Source organism: Otolemur garnettii, unplaced genomic scaffold (genome assembly GCF_000181295.1).
Source record: "Otolemur garnettii isolate 467f Iridium unplaced genomic scaffold, OtoGar3 scaffold00313, whole genome shotgun sequence".
Taxonomy (NCBI): domain Eukaryota; kingdom Metazoa; phylum Chordata; class Mammalia; order Primates; family Galagidae; genus Otolemur; species Otolemur garnettii.
This window is the reverse complement of record NW_003852708.1, coordinates 486,029-494,335: the sequence shown is the minus strand read 5'-3', so window position 1 is coordinate 494,335 and position 8,307 is coordinate 486,029. Positions and strand designations below refer to the sequence as shown.

Genomic DNA, 8,307 nt, shown 5'->3' with positions numbered 1-8,307 from the left:
TTTTTTTTTTTTTTTTGCTTTTACTGAACTTTATTTTCTGGTAGTTTAAAAAATTTATTTAACTTAATTATTTCCTTATTTTATCTTGATTAACAAGATATTAAAATTGTGGAGATTCTTTTTTGATATGCAGGTTTCTTCTGAATTCAAGTAGCAAAAACATTTGTGTTCGAAGATTAATTTCCCTATATATATGCATTTATCTTGTAAAGGATTAGGTTGTTGAACTAAGACAAAATGAATCCTGCTAACAATTGCCCTTTCCACCAATACTTAAGGAGTTCCTTCCAAGATCTAAACATTTTCCTTTCCAGCCTTTCCCAAAAGCTGTCTGTGCCCCATGATTGTGTTTCTTCTTTTAGTACAACCTGTTCTTCTTTCAACCTATCCACACCATGACATTGGCCTAAGCTGCCATGTGAAGCAGACTTTTGGATTTGGCAGCCGAAAAGGCTTCCTAACGTGGGTACATTCAGACTCTGTCTAGAACTAATCCATAATGGCTCTGGCATATTCCATAGGATAGGGTTCCCTAAAATCCTGTCCCATGAAGATGCTGTTTTCTGTGTCCTCATAACACCGCTGATTATTATGTCATCCTTAAAAGAGGAGATAAACACGATAAGTCTCCTAGAATGTTGGGTCTACCTTCAAACTATCTATCTTAAAATATTGCAAATGTCCTGCCTGATTGTAACAGATCCACTGATAACAGCCCTCTCCTTGCTTGCACTGGAGGTCACCCTTACTTCCTTACACCCACCAGTGCCCATGTCTCCTTTATCAACCTGCTGAGATTGCGTATTCATGAGATTCTGGCTCTAGTGTCAGCTCTCCCCTTCATTTCTCTCAGTCATCCACCATTGGGAATGCCACATGAATCAAAAAATGATCAACTCTCTTATTATACTTGGATTCCTTTTCAGTCTAGATCCATAGTGGATGTGATTACAGGATGCAGTCCAAAGTGCTGCCATAGCTCTAAACCCATAAATTGTTATTCTTCATAAAATGCTTTTGCTTATAAGCTTTCTTTTGTATTTTCTCTGACTTTCCATATTCACATAGATACATATATTTTAAAATTTGAATTGTTTTATGTACAATTTGGTGTACTATTATATAGTCCTATAACACACTATAGTAATTCATAAATATTGTAAGCATTTTCTCATTATTTCAGTGCATTGCTTCAATTCCTCAGAATTTTATTTTTTGTATTTTTTAAATTTCAGAATGTTAGGGAATACACATGTTTTGTTTATATACTTTGTTTTTGTACAGAATAAAATACTTTTTAAGGGTACCAAATTACTGTGACCCATTCATTTATCTTTTACTCTTTTTTGGGGACTTTTCTACTTTAAATTTCCAAATCCAAAACCAGAATACAAATATAAAAGGTTATTTTAAAAAATTAAACAATACAATGTTTTCATCCAAACAGAACAGAGATCTAGGCTAACGACAGTAAATATTATTGGCTAACTTGTTTTGTCTATTAGAAATAAAAAAAAGGTTCTATCAAAGCTATATTTAAATTGATCCTAGATGTCCTTTCAATAGGATGTGGAGATTGTGGGATGTAGCATGACAAGGAGGAAGATACTGATGTGAAAGTTAGATGACAAGAATTTTAATTGTTGCTAGGAATAATTAAAGCACAGAGCAGGCTGGGAGGCTGATGCTTAAATTTAACACAGAGACAGAAAGTATCTTCTGGAAGTAAATTTCTGGAAATTTATTTATAGTCATAAATAGAATAAATTGGCTGAGCAGATATCCTGACTTAGTTCCTTTTTAACTCAATGAGATCGTTTCTAGAATCTGATGAGATGTTTTACAAACATGTATCTCATGAAGAAAGCTCTGAATTGGAAGATTTTGTTGTTATTGTTCTGAAGAATGTAGAAATCTCAGTGCTAAATAATCTGTTTTTACATATATGCACAATACTATATATGCTTCTTAATTTTTGGAGTACGTATTTGGCTACTAAAAGTTGAGTTATAATAGATAAGTGCCAGTGTATTGTGCAAAAATTTGCTCTCTAATTAAATATGACTTTTTGCACTTGGACTTTTGCGGAGAATAAATCTACTTAGAATAATTTTTTTCAGTGCTAATTAATTTAAACCCACTTTTTGCTAGCTTTGAGTAGGTGTGATATTGGGCATCAAATGAAAAAGAAGGAAGGGAGGGAGAGAGGAAAGAAAAGAAAGAGAAATTGAAATCATAACAATTCTATGAGAATAAAGATTCTGCAACTGAGACATGAAAGGACTAATTTGAAGTACACGGACTACACAATTCCACTTAGTTGCTTTAATGTCATTGTTTAATGCAATGAAACTTAGAACCTGACCATCACAACTAGACCTGATCATTCCTGTCTACTTCTACTTCTGGCCAGTAATATACTTTCTGGACTCAGACAGTGTCCACAGCATCTTCAGCTGCCTGTGTCCCAGAAGGAAATATACAGGCCTATACAAGGCCAGGTTCTGGAGCTACAGGAACTGTTCAAGAAAACATAAACTAGGAAACAAATATGAGGTCCTAAGAAAGTGAAGTGGTGCAGAGCCCTGTCACTGGCTACTGGATGTTAGTATGCACAGGATGATGATAACTAATCTTTCTCTCCTACCTGGAAAAACATGAGAAGATGTCAAAAGCATCTTGTGGGGATTTTGTGCACAGGTGAAGTTTGATTCTTAGTTATGATTAAGAGGTCTCATGATGAGCAGAAGCCACTTCTCTGAGGATCTCTGCAAAAGTACAAAAAGATATCATTCCTGGTCCATGCACTCTGTGGCACTACATGAAAATGTCCATTTCAAATAATGAAAAAAACTAAGCGACTTCTAAGCTAAGAGGTGTGGATTGCTTGGAACTTGTCAAAAGAAAGTAAGCTATTCCTGGTACTCCCCTCCTAAGAAAAAGAGCTTCAGGATGAGAAACTCCAGTGATTATCTCTTGATAAGGAGGTAGTTTATGCTGGGAAGGAGAAAAAAAAGTGTTTGTTAATATGGCATCATCATGTCCCCAGAAGGGCTAAAGGATTACCATTTTTCCTCTGTGGAAAATGTGCTACTCATTAAAATGTCAGTAGCAGACATTTGGGATCTGTCATGGAAAAATGCTCTACAGTAATAATTTCTGTTTGTCACCTAAAGGATTCATGTGATAAGATATCAGCAAACTTGGCAGTTTCCCAAACACTTACCCAATTCATCCTGATTACACCATTACAGTGCTTGCATACAGCCATGGAAAAATACCATCATTCAGCAATTACCAAGAAAAGCCTCATGTGTAAATCCCTTGAATAACAGGCCCACAGTATCAAGTTGGCCATGACTAAGTTCTCAATAGATGGCAAATGTCAGGCATTATTGCACTGTTCTGTTTTCACTATAGTAAAATGTCCCCCGTTTACTTTTTTTGGCAGGCAGAGGTACAATCTATTCTTACTCCTCTTTTCTACTCTTACAATACTTCAATTGGCGTGTAGAAGTAAAAATTGTCACCTTATTTTTATTCAAAATAGAAGAGACCCTAGTTTACCTTGACTACCTAATTATTTGACTATGCATATAAACAATTTCCAAATTCTATATCCCATTCTATTTTACTTGCATTCTTCATTAAGGACTGTTTTACTTGAAGTTCACAGATGCTAGCGCCCTCCTCAACATAAGAGAGAACATTCGGTTTCCAACTATGTCCAAATATATTGTGTGTATACCACCTGTGACTCTGATAAATTTAAATGAAATATTCTTTCCATTTCCTAAAATGGATTGTACCACTTTAAGACTATCTGATTACCATCACAAATATGAGAGCCCCTTCAAAACTCACCCATGGCTCGGTGCCTGTGGCTCAAGTGGCTAAGGCGCCAGCCACATATACCTAAGGTGGCAGGTTCAAATCCAGCCTGGGCCCACCAAACAACAATCATGGCTGCAACCAAAAAGTAGCCAGGCATTGTGGTGGGCACCTGTGGTCCCCGCTACTTGGGAGGTGGAGGCAGGAGACTCACTTGAGCCTAGGAGTTGGAGGGTCCTGTGAGCTATGATGCCATAGCACTCTATTCAGGGGGACAGCTTGAGGCTCTGTCTCAAAAATAATAATAAAATAAAAATAAAAATAAAACTCACCCATGGATTCTTCCCTTTCTTATGCAAATATTGACATATTTGTAATTTAGAAAATAATATAAATCCCTCCTTTTTCAATGTGAAGAGTAACTACTTCTATTATATAATGTTGTAACCATATGAATGTAATACCAAAAAATCCAAATAAAATAAAAACATGTAGGAATTAATTGTAGCTAGATTAATATAGATTTTATTTTGCAAATAATTTGCTGAAATGAGAATCTTTTCTTTTTTTTTTGAGACAGAGCCTCAAGTTGTCAACCTGGGTAGAGTGCTGTGACATCACAGTTCACAGCAACCTCCAACTCCTGGGCTCAAGCAAGTCCCCTGCCTCTGCCTCCCAAGTAGCTGAGACCACAGGTGCCTGCCACAATGCCTGGATATTTTTTTGGTTGTAGCCGTCATTGTTATTTGGCAGGCCAGGGCTGGATTTGAACCTGCCACCTTAGGTGTATGTGGCTGGCGCCTTAGCCACTCGAGCCACAGGTGCCAAACCTGAAATGAGAATCTTTTCCATGACATTGACTTTTATTGTTTGATGATAATACCATCATATAGAAAAAATCTATCAGAAATCAAACTGGATTGCCCCCCACCCTTGCACTGCACGGCCCAGGGTGGGGTGCCGTGGGGAACCTGCCAAAGCACTAGGAGGCAGGGCTGTGGTCAAGCTAGGTGGGGATCAGTAGGAGCAGGCAGGCCCTGGGCAGCTGAGCCCATTTCCAAAGGAAATTCGAAATAAGTTCCAAGACTACCCTCACAGAATGGCCAAGTTTCCAGAAAACAGAAATTGAAGCCCATATGATCACAGTCACATTAAACTGCAAAATACAGCAAATGATTATATTAATGCCCCTGAGTTGACATAAAAGAGGTACAAAGGAGTTACGTCTTGACACAGGGTCCACCTCCTCACACACACACATGCTGCCACTTCTACTTCATGGTATTGGCAACAAAAGACCAAAGCCGCCAGTTGTGCTAAACCACATTGTGCAGAAAGACTCAGTAAACATGCACAGTACTGGCTAACAGACTGCTGAGAGTCACTGTTTAAAGAAACAGAATTCAGTGTGAAACTTTTGTCAGAAGATATGAAGTCATCTTATATGGAACATCTACTACAATTAGAAAATACCGGTAGTGGTGAAACCAGAACAATAGCTCATTTCATTATACTACCTGGCCAGATTTTGGAGTCCCAGAATCACCAGCTTCTTTTCTCAATTCCTTGTCTGAAGTGAAAGAATCTGGCGCCTTGAGCCCGACCACTGTCCTGCAGTGATCCACTGTAGTGCAGGTATTGGGCACTTAGAAGCCTTCTTTCTGGTAGGTACCTAACTTGTTCAGATGGAAAATGAAGGAGATATTAACATTAAGCAAGTGTTATTGAGTATGAGAAAATAATGAGTAGGACTTATTCAGACACCAGATCAACTTATATTCTCATACATGGCTATCATAGAAGGAGCAAGGTATATAAGGGGAGATTCTAGTATATAGAAACAATGGAAAGAGCTATCTAAAGAAGACTTTACCTCCTGCTTTTGATCAGTCACCCAACAAAATAATGACTGGAAAATACATTGGTTATGGAATAGGTCTAGAAGAAGGAAAACTGACAGGTGACCAATTTACAAAACTTTCCTCTAAAATGCAGGATGCTATGGAAGAGAACGGTGAGAGTGTTCTATAGAAATATACTCAAGTCAGCTCAAAAAGTGCAGCAGATGAAACAGAGCCTAAATGAGACTGAACAAAAAAGAAAAAGGCCAACATTAACAAACACCTAAATAGTCTTGACCTGAGGATATTCTGCAGCCGTCAGTTTTGAATCATTGGTGTGCAAAGCACAACCTGAAGCTCACTCCTGCACTGCTAACCCCGTGGATTCCATCCTTCACAGTTGTCTGTTACAAAGTACACTTTGTGTCCAGCGAATGAAGAATACCCACCAGCAGAAGACTTTGAAGAACTTTTAATTTGATGTATTGCTTTTTTTTTTTGGAGACAGAGCAGCCTCAAGCTGTTGCCCTGGGTAGAGTGCTGTGGCATCACAGCTCACAGCAACCTCCAACTCCTGGGCTTAAGCAATTCTCTTGCCTCAGCCTCCCAAGTACAACACCTGGCTATTTTTTGGTTGTAGTTGTCATTGTTTGGCAGGCCCGGGCTGGATTTGAACCCTCCAGCTCTGGTGTATGTGGCTGGTGCCTTAACCACTTGAGCTATAGGTGCCAAACCAATTTGATGTATTGCTGAGTGATTATTAATACATGTATAAAATGCAGACAGATGTATGAGAAATAGGAGAGACTACTTTGTATTGTATTGCCATTCCTAGTATACTTTTTGTACTTTTTGGCAGGATCAAATGTTTTTATTAAATAGACACACACATACAAAAAAAAATCAGGCAGGACCATTAGCCTATAAAGTCTTTAAAAGTATAGGTACTGTTTTGTTGACATAAGTGCCCTCAATACTTCCAATAATTGTTGAATAAATGAATCCATTTCTTAAAAGAGATAAGACAAACATAAGTTCTATAATGCATTAAAAAATCACATGAACCCAGTATGTATGAAAGGACAGAGGGTATATGGAAGAGGTAAGTCATTCAATAAGTGTCCCTCATCCAGTAGGGAGGCTATTTCAGCAGTCTACATGACAGGAGGCAGAAGGTTAAAATTAAAAGATGTAAGTAAAGAGGTAATGAAAAGGCAAAATTCACTGGGTAGTGCATAGGTTATATCTAGCAGTCGAGAGGGAAGGTAGGTCGTAGGATGGAATATGTTCCATTTTCTAATATTGAGAATAGTTACCAAGAACCAGAATGTCCTAGAGTTCAATTGTGGATCCCAGGTAGGACAATTAAGTTCACAAACTCATCTGAGAAAAAGTACTACATACCTCATTGCTAAATGTCACCACTGCTGTGGTCACCTTTGAAGTACTCCCCTTGGGAAACTATGCACAGACACCAGTGCCTAGTCCACCCATAAAAGCAATTTTGGAACTCTTTTTCTGGAATGACCTTCAGAGTTGTGCTACCTATCTCATTGCTGAATATCACTACAGTCACTAGTGATTTTGAGAGTGGCCAGAATGATATTCAGCAATGAGGTATATAGTGCTTTTCCTGGGATGAATTTGTGAACTTAGTTGTCCAACCTTGTAACTCTGAGGGAGGTTGGAGAACATAACATATGTGTTTGTGCAGAAGAAATAAAAAAATGTGTTTTTTGCATAATCTTGTACATTCCTTCTCCATGCTATATACAAATAAACAAATATCTCTTCGAATGTCCCAGTGAGTCTCTACTCTTGCATTCCCAGCTTCTTCACCTCAATATTACTCAGTAATTCTGTGTCATGCATATCACAAAATTTGGAAGTAGGAGGGATATGAAAGGCTCCATCTTCTATGCTATAGCCATTACCAGAGCAGCCTAAGTAATGCTGTTAATTTGACCCCTTTGACCCATGTGGGGGAGGTGACCACAATGCCTAAAGAAATAAATGAGTGACTCCAAGAACTGCAGAATCACTGTCCCTGCTGGCGAACCCATCTGTTACTTCAATGTCCTCAGTATATTCTGGATCTGCCCATTTCACCTTACCCTATTATTGTCATCTTAAAACATTTTTTGAATGGACCAGAGCAATGCTTCCTAACTGGTCTACCCATTTCTATTCTCGACTCCAGTGCATGCCATGATGTACACAACAGCAAACAGAATAAATGATTTAAGCAAATGGCTAAATTAATCAATAAACCAGTAAAAACCCACAAGAATATAGAGATCAAATTAATTTATTTCACAGCTCAATTTTGTTTACAAGCACAAACACTTCAAGTTTTGTAAATTTAAAAATATGATTTGTCTCTATATATCTAGATCTCTGTCTAACTATGCATTTTCTTTAGCATTCCCAAGTAGAACTGTGAATTTTGGTAATACCTTTATTATAGTATTTCAGGGTAAGAAAGTAAAACAAAAGGGAAAATCATAAAGACAGTGGTAAATTCATAAAATTAAAATCTTCTATACAATAAAAGTTACCATAATTAAAGTAATATGTAAATCATGACTCACTAAATTATATCTTTAATTGAACACTAAACATCAATTATGGAGTT

At 37.5% G+C, this 8,307-nt stretch overlaps 1 pseudogene; it reads left to right on the top strand.

Moving 5' to 3' along the window:
• LOC100950504 overlaps nt 1–5,959 on the top strand; it is an 8,723-nt pseudogene extending 2,764 nt beyond the window's left edge.
• The last annotated feature ends 2,348 nt before the right edge of the window (nt 5,960–8,307 follow it).